General features: G+C 35.5%; 1 protein-coding gene and 1 long non-coding RNA gene across 7 annotated transcripts in view; both read left to right on the plus strand.

The window, feature by feature from the left end:
• Eip63E (cyclin dependent kinase Eip63E) overlaps positions 1-13,737 on the plus strand; it is a 237,518-nt gene that overhangs the window by 134,876 nt on the left and 88,905 nt on the right. The gene's annotated exons all lie outside the window — the stretch shown is intronic.
• Positions 1-13,737, plus strand: part of LOC141446157 (uncharacterized) — a 75,786-nt gene that overhangs the window by 17,537 nt on the left and 44,512 nt on the right. Inside the window, exons 3-4 of one of the 2 annotated variants that reach the window (XR_012453555.1) lie at positions 543-615; positions 1,908-11,003. This is a non-coding gene — a long non-coding RNA (uncharacterized lncRNA). The remainder of the gene's footprint in view (positions 1-542; positions 616-1,907; positions 11,004-13,737) is intronic. The other variant, XR_012453556.1, reaches the window with a different exon arrangement.

Below are 13,737 nucleotides of genomic sequence, written 5' to 3' on the forward strand. Positions count from 1 at the left end.
TTAAATAAATTTACAAAATAGTTTAAATAAAATGAAATTTGTAGTAGGATATAAAAGTTTCTAGTACGAAGCGCTATTTGCCGCTGTCAAGTCATTTTACTGCATTATGTGAAACCTGTTACCAAGAGAGAAGAGCGATGACGTTTTGGAGCAAAAAACAACTCTTGGAGAGCCTCCAGCGCCTAGCTGGAACGCCAGGTGGCACTTCTCCATTTCGTTTTTTCCCCCTTATGTTTTTCCCTTACACCTGCCAACTTCTTCATGCTGTTTTAATACCATCATTCCTTTTTTTGAATTTTAAATCTCTCCTAATCAGATCCGTAATTAGCATTTTTTCTTCTGATTTATTATTCCCTCCATCGTTGGCACAGTTTCACCTTACCTCGCTCCCTCTCTTTCTGTGATAAAGATCAAGTTTAAGAAACTTGTTTACATTTTCTTGTATATTTAATTTAGAATATTTACCCAGAAATTGTGTGCTTTATATTATAAAATCTATAAATAAGTACAAATATTATTTATTAATTAATTTTTTTTTTTAGGTAAGTACCTGGCGGCTGCTGATTTGATTAACTGCTGAATAATTGGTTTACCTATAACTTTGGAAAATAAAAGGTATTCCTTTATAAAATTTTGTTATAAGGATAAGATTTTTTGTGTGGATATTTAGGCTTTGCTAGTGAGTATTTGATTTGTTATAAGTATCATCTTTCAGTATCTCATGTACCTAATATTCTATGTATATTATTATGAATGGAAGAATTTGTACTCCTATATTCCTGCCATCCTTATAGCTTAACCTAAATTAAAATCGCGTAATCCTTCTCTCATCATTTTATTCCATTCATTCTAATTCGGCTATAACTTTTAAATACATTCATATTTCTTAGCTAGCTCTGCTACAGATTTAAGCGCATAGATGTTGGTGGGGAATATTATGTCTTCGTAGCGAAATGGTGCATCTGAAATACCTGTATATGTCGTCAAACATTTGTGTTTCCTTTCTACTACATAACGTGGACATATCCATTATTATATGTTTGAAATCATCCTCCTCCTCATTGCACTCTACGTAAAGAGGAGAGAAGAGGACCTTTTTGTTGATCGTGTGAAGATAAGATCCGCACACCGCGCGTGGTTTGCTCCTCTCAGCCTGCTTATGGGTCGTAACAACCCATTTATTAGTGACAGTTCCCTTAAACCATGTGGTTATCATAGTTTTATAGAATCTCCTTTTATTACCATTACTGTAATCTGTCTGCCATTTTTGTATTCTGCTTTTGCAATTGTACACTTGATATCGGTGTGTGGGAATTTATAATTAGCCATTTCCCCCACTATTGGTGGCTTCCTTTGCAAGTTTATCAACAATTTCATTTTCTTTTATATCTAGATAAGTTTAGAAATTAATTGAACTTACAAAATGATAATAATAACTTAGAAGGAAAGGGATTAGGCTGAGTGGTTAGCAAATACTGGATCCCCAACGAGGTTCGAATCCAGCTTTTGTTGGCCCTTTGATTTTCGCTACCTCCGGGAGCCTCAGCTCACTGCTTCTGTCTTATTCGTAGCTGTTTCCTTTTCCTTCTTATTTCATTTTCTTTCTTCAAAATTCTCGGTAATAATTGTGCAAAAAGAAAAGAAAAAAAAGTAATAAATAAACTCTGTGCAAAACACACACACACAAGAATAATTTATTAAGATTAATGCAAAAAAATAAATAAAAGAGAGAAAGTGAGAAGCAGATAAAGTAAATAAAATTAAAGGAAAGAAGAATAAAAAGGAAAGGAGCATTTTGTCTCTTTTAAGGTTTTGGCAATTGACAGTATGGCACCATTAAACCCAATAACAGCAGCACTCCTTTTGTGCCTGTCTTTTAAGAGGGCCGATTTTTGTTGTTGTTGTAGTAGCCTGGGGCTGGAGGAGGAGGAGAAGAAGAAGAAGGGAAAAGAGTAGCCTTCAGGACTTTTAAAGTGCTAAAAGTGTCATCTGAACCCATTTTTATGTGAAAGTGCCTATCACTTTGTGTTAGATGTTCCAGCCGCTTGGTTTTCTTTTTTTATTTGATCAGTTTCTTTATTTATTTATTTATTTATAAATTAAATAAAAGCCAGTAAAAATGTAACGGAGTGTCTCTTAATACACAGAAGGAAAGTAAAGTAAAGTAATTGTCTATTTCTTTCAGGCAGGCTTTACGTCCAACTACCAGTTAGGTATCGTAGACGGAGGCGACCAGCAAACATACTTTACTATAAATTTCTCATATTAACCATTAAATAAAATCCAAGACCTAGAGACCAGGGGTATCGAACCCTCTAAACCAACAATACATCTTAGCTTTGCGGGTCTAGCCTAACATACATTAATATAAAGTTCTCATATTAACCATTAAATAAAATCTAAGGCTTAAGACCGGGGGAATCGAACCCACTAAACCAACAATACATCTTAGCATTGCGGGTCTAGCCTATAAACGCTTGGCTACCGTGGCGCCTGAGACATAGAACGTTGAATTCTTGAACACTTATTTAATGAGAGAAACCTTGCCAAACTTTAAAGAATGAAATTGTTGGTTTTTGGCGTTGTATTTCTTCTCAATGACTACAAATTAATTCCAGTTAATAGAAAATGTGCATACTTTTCTCTCGCTTTCAAATGTCACGATCTTGCAAGATTTTTTATTTATTTCAACTTAGCGTAAGGAATAATTTTTTGTAGTCGACTTTATTTTGGGCATTTTGAAGTTTTTTTTTTTTTTTATTATTGTTTAAAAAGGAAGTCATGTGAGTGTTCACAAAACTATTTTGTAACCTAAAAGTTGAGTAAGCGGAAATAACACGTAAAAAAAATTTCTCATTCAGGGTTCCTGTTAAATTATTAATTACGCCTTTCTTTACTTGGAATATCTTCTAATGACGAGAGACTGATAAGGATTATCACTTCGCTTTGAAACTATTAGTTTTTCTCTCTACATATTTTAAATGTAATTAATTAACTTTTAGTGATGTTTAAAAACATTGTCAAGGCTAGATAATATCGACTATTTGCGTGTTATTCTCTCATCAGCTTGCCTGCTGCTACAGACGTCAGATCCCCAGTTATAATAAATCGACAAGAGTGGTCGATTGTGGCCTGAGCAAAATAATCCTGTGGGGGCAAAACTAGGCTTTAAGAGGCTCCTAGAAAAAGGAACTTTTTTCGCCCATATGTTCCCTGTAAATGGTGGTGTAAGAAGTAACACTTGTACGATGAATTGGCATACGAAGTGTGGCTATTAAATAACGAGACTGATGCTGCTACAGAAGAACTATGCATGCGCCAAATCCTAACGACCGACAACTCTGTGCAGCGTTTCTCTTACGATTGCCAGCGTCTCACGTGTTTGTGAAGAAATCTGTGTCTGACCGGAACCGTCGTCGTTTGTGCAAGAGGTGTTAGTTTCGTTTTGCCGTGATAACATGATACTACAAATATAGTAGAGCAACAAATTGTCGTGAAATTTCACATGAAACTGGGTAAAACCGCTACTGAAACTTGATCTTTTATTAAAAGAAGTTTATGGCGATGAGTGTTGTATCACGTGCCCGAGTTTTTGAGTGGTTCAAGCGTTTCCAAGATGGCCGGAGAAGATGGACCGCCCGGGTCGCCCTTCCCGCGTCCAAAAATGGATGAAAATATCGATTACAATTAAGCAACATCACTACCGCGTGAGGTGCTTGCTCAACTCCGTTGAAAGAGTAAGGGAAAAAAAAACTGATTTGTGGAAGAACAAGTCATGGGTTCTTCATCATCAAGAACAACGCGCCAGCTCACACTGCATTGTCTGTCACGAGACGTCGTTTCTAGCCAAGTACAACATCCCAGTTTATGAGGCCATCCGCCTTATTCGCCTGACCTGACCCCATATGACTTTTATCTGTTCCCCAAGGTCAAATCTGCATTAAAAGGAACACGATTTTTCAGTCCGTTGAAGCTGTGAAAGAGAAAGCGGCACGCGTCATGCAGGAGCTCATAGAAAAAGACTTCCAGCACTGTTTCTGAACAATGGTAAATTCGCATGGAGCGTTGTAGGGATAGGGGAGGGGTGTATATTGAAGGTGATAATAACTAAATATGTCGTTATTTAATAGCCACACCTCGTATATTTCCTTTTTACCTTGACAATTATTTTTAAAAATGTAAAAGACAGGCTGCTGGATTCGAACTCATACACTGGAGTCTCTACTGCCCTAAAAACCAGTGAGCTGATCTTTTCTCTTAATATCGACCATCAAATGAGTTCTTCATGCTACTAAAAAAAAAAAATTCCACAGAATCATTCTTTACCATCTTAATAAATGATTCACGCATTTGAGAAAAGAAATTATTATAACCTCTTTAGTATTGCATTAATTTTGCTTTAAATTAATTGAATAAGGTTGTTTTCTTTGGCCTAGTTTGGTAAGTCTGGTTTTTATATGTACATAATGTACCTCAGCCCAGGCGTGCTATGCGACCCTAGGGAGTAATATTTTATTTAACAGCAATACCCTTGGAAGGTGTACTAAGTCTAGTTCACCGAATGAACATGTCCTCCTTTAGATTCTCCTCCTAGGTTATTTTTTTTTTTTGGTTCATTATAATTGTAGCCAGCAGCAATTTGTAACATTTCTAGTTTTTTTCATTCATTTAAGAAAAATAAAAAAATTCAATGAACTTTTAGAATTTTTTTGGTTTTTACACAAAGCTTTGGCTCCTTACATTAGAGAATCTTTAGATTTAAAAAAAAAAAAAAACTTTAGATTCTATAGCAGGGCTCACCAAACATTTTTTTTGAACATGGACCCCCCCTTTATAATTTTTCAGAAATCTCCAACAGACCCCCATAAAAGTAATTTTCACTTAATTAAAAATAAAACTATCTACAGTCGAACCTCTCAATAACGGGCAAAGTGGCCGCCATTTGAAGGTGGTCGTTAGAAGGAGTGGTAGTCAAGTTTCATAATGAAAAAATATAGGTTTTTTTTTTCCAAACATCTATTTAAAAATTGTTTATAATTAATAGATTTAAAAACGTACATAATTGTATAATTATTGCAGCTATATGATATGCATCAAATTTTTCTTAATTATCAAAAAAAAAAAAAAAAAATGATCAAAAAACTACATATTATTGACTTTAAATAATCTTTATAACAGTTTTTATAATAATCATCACAGTTATTCATAAAGCGGTTATAGGCTAGACCCGCAATGCTAAGATGTATTGTTGGTTTAGTGGGTTCGATTCTCTGTCTCTAGGCCTTGGATTTTATTTAATGTTTAATATGAGAAATTTATAGTAAAGTATGTTAGGCAGTTATAGGCTAGACCCGCAATGCTAAGATGTATTGCTGGTTTAGTGGGTTCGATTCTCTGTCTCTAGGCCTTGGATTTTATTTAATGGTTAATATGAGAAATTTATAGTAAAGTAGGTTAGGCGGTTATAGGCTAGACCCGCAATGCTAAGATGTATTGTTGGTTTAGTGGGTTCGATTCTCTGTCTCTAGGCCTTGGATTTTATTTAATGTTTAATATGAGAAATTTATGTTTGCTATTCGCCTCCGTCAACGACACCTAATTTGGTAGTTGTGACGTTAAGCTCCGTCTGAAAAAAATAGGCGATATTACTTTATTTATATTACAAATCTGGCCATTACAAATAATTTAGTGATTCTCTAAACAAAATAATAAAGAGTTATTCGTCTAATAGAAAACTACGCAGCTTCTGAATATCGTAACCAATCAATCGATTATTCCTGAGGTGCGATTATTGCTAGTTGAAAACTTTTACCAATATTCGATTATCAGTAGGGAGTTTTGAGAAAGTACAAGTGGGGAGGAGGTCTATGAAATAGCTCTGGTGGAAGATTTGTAAATTTTGGGTAAAAATTGATAAAAACTAATCATTCTTTAGACCTTTATTGGGTACCATATAGTTTAATAACCTCCATTATTTAAATTTCTCTAATATTCAAGTATAAATTATTGCCAACTCCTAAAGTAACTGCTTTTTGCGCATTATTCCTGCCTAAATGCTTTCCATATTTTCTCCAGGGACATAACCTACTTTTCTTTTGTTTTTATCCAGATTAAAATGAAGTTTTGCCAGGAGAAAAAAAAAAAAAAAACTTTATTACCTCCCATCAGAAAATGGCAAAATGTTGGAAAACTTTTATTTAAACCAATGCTTCTTCCCCATTCTCTGTTCGGGAACTGGAAACTGGAAAAAGAAAAAATAAAACAGGAAGAACATGTGACGAGGGTGGCCTTAAACCAAGTACTGACGATTGCCACCCCCATAGGGAAAATGCCAGAGCCCTTCTTCCTACACTGAACGCCCATTAACGGACCCCTAGCCAGAACATGCAACCCCTCTAGTGATGCTGCGTGAGAGAGATGAAGAGTAGGGCTCCTGTTGTGCACACAGCCTGGAGATTCTTGACGAACGATTTTCAATAAGAGCATCTCTACTGTCGTTGTTACTTCTGCATGGTTACTGCCTCTTTAACCTGATCTAGTATCTCTCCCTAGTACTCTCCTATCTTCATTATCAACCATCTTTTTATTTTACTCCTCCTTAGTGAAACCCTCTAGGTCCTTTTTTTTTCCTTCTCACTATTTTCTCTAGGGATTTTTTTTTCCATAAAAAAGAGGTTGGTAGCCTGTGTTCCTCATTAAACTTCACACATCATTTTTTACAGGATAGGCGTCACAACTTCACACTTAACAAAATTCCTTTATATGAAGATGGTTTGGTTTTCCATCGTTGTTAATAGGGATGATCCTTGAGGAATTTTGTGGAATGGTCAATAAAATTTTGTAGACAAATTCTTCTCTTTATACCGACGTTTTTTTCGGCCTAATTTATTGTCTTCTTCAGGGTAATACAGAATTTGTGGGCGTTGTACGTAGGTCTTACGAGGTGTGTAAATTAAGTAATGAGACTGATTTTTTAAAAAAATTTTATTCAAAAAGAATTACAATTCTATATTGTCACCTTCAAAATAACTTCCTTCTGAACCACACAGCGCTGGAGACGTTTCTTCCACTCCTCATAGCAGTGCTCGAGAACTCCTGGATACTGGAATAGCCTTCAGCTGGTCTCGGTTACAGCCGTTTTGAATGTTTTCGACTGTCCCAAAATGGTGATTTTTTTTCAACTTCGGGAAGAGAAAAAAAAAGTCCCAAGGACTCCAAGTCAGGCGAATAAGGAGGCTGGAGGAGCCACACAGGAATGTTTTTACTGGCCAAAAACTCTGGTTTATTGAAATTGCTGTGTGACAAGGAGCATTATCGTGATGCAACACCCACTTGTTCTTGATGTTTGGTCCTCACACGAATGGACCCTTTTTCGAAGTTTTTCAAGAACTTCTCGGTAATAGTGTTCGATTGACCGTTTTGGTCTGTTGATTGGCCCTATTTGAATTGAAATACATTACAAAAAATTTAACCCAAAACAACAAAGATCCTACTTTTTCTGAATCATATTTTATTCGCAGCTATTTTTTCCCGCAAGTAATTTTAACATTTTTTTTTTTTTTGGCAAGCAACCGCTGTTGATATCTTCTTTGGATTGTAGATGACATCATCTCACTGTACAGGAACCCTTCCTCCTTTGGGAATACTTGTTATCATCTCCACCCTCTCTAGCTTCTCCTTTTTATTTCTGCAGGCTTCAAAACTCCCTCAACACCGTATATCGGGCGGGTAACACCTAATAGTATTTTACTACATGTTGCATCGAAATAGTGTCTCTTATCAAAAAAATCTTATTTGGTTACAGTTTTTCTTATTTAAAAAAACAAAATGTTTTCATATTCATGAAATATATTTGTGTGTTATCATTTAACAAATTTTTAAATCAATAATTTAGTTAATTCCAAATAGAGTGTTGGCCTTAATGAATCGTTCTTTTATTGCTTCTAAAATATGGTTCAAAAATATTGTTCCTCCAACCTGAAAATATTAACATACTTGTGTAATCAGACCTTGATAATAAATGATTGGTTTTGCTGCATCACTTTTGGCGAATCTTGTAACCAGTGCCCATTGAATCCCTAAAAAACATATCCAGTTAAGCGTGGAATTTAGTTATAAAGGACCCCCCCCCCACAGTGTGCGCAATTAAAATCAGACAATGACGTGTATAAGACGTCGAACGCTGGGCAAAACAACCAAATCGTTTACATCGTCATAATAGTCACTGCAAGCAACTTTTTCTGCAATCTCTGAGGGGCTTGAGATTAAAGACACGAGCATTCTGTGCTCATTCCAAAATCTTGCACCGCTTCTTTCACGTATGCATTGCTCTAGTTAACTAGGGACGCCGCAAGAGAGCTTTGCACAAGGAAGAAAAGAGCTTTTGAATTCTGTGCAAAATGAAATCATGCTCGTACTGAAGTCTGAGCTCTCTATCTAAAAGGTAAAAACGGGCATTGCACAAGGGTTGAGAAGCTTCTATTTGTGTGAGGTAATTCCCCAATCTCTAATATGGAAACTAAACAGATACCAACCACTTATCATTTGGCTGACTCCCACATCCTCCTCCGTATAAAATACTAGTTCTGTTGGTAAGATAAGGGAAACATCCCACCAAATAATATTCTTACTGTATTTTATTAAAATTTCGAGTTTTAATGGCAATTTTATATTTTTTCACGAGTAAACACGTCGATCGCACCGTAATAGAGATTTGGTTTGACGTGTATTAGTAGACAAAAAAAAAAATTGGAATTGATTCAGTAGGCCTCAAAACGGATGTCTCCGGTGAAAATATAGCATTACTAAAAATAGTTATAGTAAATAAACATTAAAAAAATACCTGAGAGATAATTTGTTATTTCTTTAATCATAGGGAACATAAATTGATGATATTAATTGCCCAACCGGGAATTTACAATGCTATCCCAATGTCCATTCTAATAATACTTCTCCCCCACACACCCCCTCACTTGAAAACCCCTTTCTACTACGATTTAGTAGTCCCATATGAGTTACAGCCGATCACAGAGTTATTGATTCGGTCAGCAGCATCTACGTCACTAACTCTTCTTGATAATGTAGCTATTATACGAGTATATCTATATATCTTGGGATCCAAGGTCTTCCCCCAGTTTTTGGGTAAGGCCTATTATTGGTGTTTCTTTGTTTCCATTTTTTTTTTGGCATGTTTGTGCATGTTCATTCATGTTGAAGCCTGAAATTAAAAGCACTGGCTAGCCCCTGGTCTTCTCTTTTTAATATAAAATTGGGTTTTTTCTTTTGATTTTGCCGTCAACTTTTTTCTCTCTCTCTCTTTTTTTGTGAAGTGTTTTAATTAAAAAATTAAAAAGGGGCGTATTTTGCATAATGCAAAGGAACTTTACTATTTTTTTTTTTATTTTTTAATTATAAATTAATTAAAGAGAATATTTCTGTTCATCCATTAGAGAAGACTTTGTTTTATTGAATAATCTTTCTCTTATTGGGCTATATACGTAGTAAGAGGAAGTGATGTATTCTTGTAGAGTTTCTATTGGAAGTTTTCACCGGAAATATTTGTTTGCTCATTTGCTCTGAACCTTTGGTTTGAACCGAACTCCAAGAAGCTGTTATTAAGAGCAAATCTGTAGGCCAGCTGCTGGAATCAAGTCCAGAATCCTCGCGTGGAAATCCAGTACGCTAACGACTGAGCTAATTTCTTACCTGATTTATATATATGTAAAAGTGCCATCAGAGGGGGCTGCCGACAACGCCACACAGCCTGAAGGTTAGGTTATAGTCTAGGAAGGTTTATCCGTCATTTTAGAGTGTTTACGTTACAGTTTTCATAGTGTTTAACGACGGTGAAATATAACTAGTAATTTTATTATTCTTTACAGAATAATAAAATCTGTTTTTGAAATCCGTCTTACATGGATATACGATATATTATATTGTAATATCTCAGTTGTTAGCGTACTAGTTTCCCACTAGGAGATTTCAAGTTTTTAATCCATCTTCTGCTAGCCTTCTAGCAAAATCCTTGGGTTTTCCTAGAGGAGCTACTTTACAGCAGCTTGCTTACTGTCACACTTCGTTGGCCCGGAAGGATCTTACTTTGTTGAATGAATTCTATTTTTCACACAAATTTCCAGTTTTTCCTAAAAATGCGGTAAAAAAAAAGAAAAGAGGTGTTATATATATTTTCTCCAGGTATATTATTACTTTTTTTCCCCACCCACCGCATTTAGTTGGTAGATTATAGGGAAGATCTCCCGTTTTACAGGAAGACCTATCCGCTCGAAATGACAGTCGTCTGTTGTGTAGAATGTTGGCGACAATAACTTGTTGTAGTTAGGTAAAAGATGAAGTGGTGTAATTCCAGGAGATGTACTGATCTACACAGAGCTGGAGAGATGATGACCCCTCCCTAGCACAGCATCCAACCAACATCTGTTGGCGACAGTCGTCCCTCTCTCTCTCTCTCTCTCTCTCTCTTCTTGTGTAGCCCTTCTCTTTGCCAACTGATTCATAAGTTAATTAATCATAACCTACTCTTCTGTGAGTAGTTTCACAGTTCTCTTTTATACGCTATTTCTCTTTGTTTAAAGCAAAACGATCTATTATTAAATCCTTAACTGTTGTCAGATTTTAGTACAACCAGTTTTACGTAGATAAAATACGTGTTGGAGATAAAATTAGAAAATCCACCACAACCATGAATGTATATTATTATATTAATTTTATATATGTATATTAATTTTATTATTATTAAGTTTAAGGAGCATCAGCATATGAGATCTCCGGCGTCCTCCGGAGTTTGGCTTAAATATTGGGATTTTAAAACAATTTAAGTTGAGTTAGTAACTCTAGAATGGTCTTGTGAGTGTTCATACAAGATTGAGAAACAGCTCTCTGAAGGTGCCCGAAAACATTCCAGTGCTACACTACCCAATTCTATTGGGTTTAATGGCAACCATTTTACAAAGAAACTTAGGATAATGGCGGATTTATATGCGAACGTGAGCACAGATTTTGATTTTCATTTTTACTATAAAATAATCAATATTCCTCCAACTCTATCGTTTCGCTTACATTAGTAGCTGAAAACTGAAAACGTTACTTAAGTAAAAATCTCGATTTGTGGTCTATTTTGATGATTTTTTTTTTATTGCATATTCTGAAAATTCATCAAATACCTATGGGGGAGAAATTGATAAAAAAATTTTTGGATGTATTTTAATAAGAAATAATTGAAATTAAAAAATTGACGAATTAGGATCAAGCATTGAAGGTGAGAGATGTAGGCGATTTCTAGAGCCAATATGGTGCCTCGCTACTGTTAGCTGGCCACGCCCACATGTAACAAGTCATGCCTACTTTAAACTGGCCACACCCACATTAAACTGGCCACGCCCATACCAATGACTACTACTACTACTGCACTACCCATTTAAAGTGGTAGTCTATTTTTTTAAATGGTTTTTCTTTCCGTATTTTGTAATTCATTTCAGATGATACAACTGAAAATAACCACTAATTTGGTGATATGAAAATGGTTAACAAAATTTGTTATCAGTTTCTGGAAAATATGTTCTTCAACCCTAAAGATGACCGAAATTATGACTGAAATTGGCCACAATTTTTCTTCTCCTTTGAATTATTAAAAATAATGCCTACTCTCTCAGTTGGGCTTTCAAGTTCAACTATCAACTTACGTGGTCGTGGACAGAGGTGACCATCAAGCCGTACTTTACTTATAACTTCTAATAGTTGATCATTAAATGAAATTCAAGGCCTAGACCACACATAGCGAACCTAGTATCGTAAAGCATCTTAGCGGACCCTGAACGCTCGTCTATCCTGGGCATCTCAACCATAGATGTTCATAGATTCTCATCTAACACAGCGTTTCCCAACCTGTGGTACGCGAAAAATAATCAGTAATGGCGGACATAAAAAATTAAATCATAAAAATATCATAGAAACGTTGTTTTCTATAATTCATACAAAATTATTTTAATTAATAATATTATACAGTAAAGTTGTTAATATGTACAGTAATAAGGTTAGTAGTCTGTCTCAAGATATACGAGAAAATATAATAGCACATTTAGCAGGATTAAAGTTGTCTTTCATGAAGTATTTTCCCAAAACCCGAAAACAAAAATGATAATTGGATTTCAAACCCCTTCTTCTATAAAGAAAATTTAGGAAAAACTACATCATTATCGGATAAAAGATAAAGAAAATTTAATAGAATTATCATGTGACAGAACTTAAATGATAACTATGTAAAAAATCTGCTTAAAGAGACTTGATTGTAATGAAGTAAGCTCCTATCCAAGCAACATTAAATTTAATTGGTACTTACAGGTATTTATTGTTTAAATTAAAACTAAGATCTTACACTTTACAAAGTTTAATAAAGTGAACATGAACTTGGAACTCCTTTATAACAGATACATTGGGGATCTCTATACAAATAATGATAATGAAATAACACACTCGGGAATAACAAATTCCACGAAATACAATCATTTTTTGCGAAGTGTTACAATTTAGCATGATGTACTATCAACAAGTGGTCTAAACGAGCCAAAAAAAAAGGGGAAACGCTGATTGTAACTGAATCATAATAAAATTTTAACTGGTGTTTAACTACTAGTTCAATCGCTTAGGTAAAATCTAGCTAGCATGTAGTTGAAGGTAGGAAATGATGGTGGTACACTGCTGTATTTTGCAGGTTCTTCAAAATGGATGATGACCAGTTAGAATTTTCTTAGATTAGATTAGACTAGGGCGGCCTTGAAGGCCTACGCCACTGCGCGACCCCTTTGCATCTATTGTGGCTCCCCGCACTCTAGAAGCTTGCCTCACCAGACCTGTCCTTTTAATCAGACTTAATGCTGGAGAGCGACTCTTGGGTAAAGCTCACCAGGCCTTGGTTTTTTCCTCCCCCGAGAAGTAACAAGAATTTTCTTACTGGGTTTTTAAAAAAAAAAAAACTTGTAAGATTTATGTTTTTCTTGGTAAAGAGAACAGAAGTTACATTGGATTGAAATATTTCGATGGATACGTCTCAGCTGATTATTTTTGCCAGTGATTTTCCTCCTAGTCTTAGTTAATCTTAGTGATTTCCTTCCTTTAGTTCAATCAAGTACAGAGCAAGATCGTATAATAGGACAGCCCTTCCATGTGTTCAATTGAACCGACGAAAACTTCTGGATAAAATGATGGAGTTAGAGGGTACAGGAGAGTATGAAGTTCTGTGCACAGATAAGTGTGTGCTATATTAATTGAGTTTAAGGAGAAGGTCGGTGTGTGCTTTCATTATTTCCCAAATACGGGTATCATCAGTCTTCAGTATTAGTGAAAACCCTACTTCAAGAGAAGAAGGGTGAGATTCTGAGTTTCTGGACTGAGCAGTAAACATTTCCGTCGAGTACCGATGAAGTACAACCCTTCAACCTTTCTTACCACCTCACCCCCCCCGTCTCTTCCAACACTCCAGAATTATCTAGGAGAATCCCCAATCCTTTTGTACTTCTGGAAGTCTTGTCTTGTTCTAGTCCTTACAGTTGTTATTGATTAAATACAAGATGGTCCTCATTAGGACCAGTTTCCAGCTTATACAGCCTGGAAATCCTCCCCCCCCCACTCAATGGCTTATAGGTTTACTTCTTGAAATTGATTGCATGAGTCTTAATGGGGAGAGGAATTATTATTTTGTTAGGTAGGGCGTTTAGAAGAATT

The sequence above is a fragment of the Rhodnius prolixus genome, unplaced genomic scaffold, assembly GCF_049639745.1.
Source record: "Rhodnius prolixus isolate KJV_2025 unplaced genomic scaffold, Rpr scaffold_1, whole genome shotgun sequence".
Taxonomy (NCBI): domain Eukaryota; kingdom Metazoa; phylum Arthropoda; class Insecta; order Hemiptera; family Reduviidae; genus Rhodnius; species Rhodnius prolixus.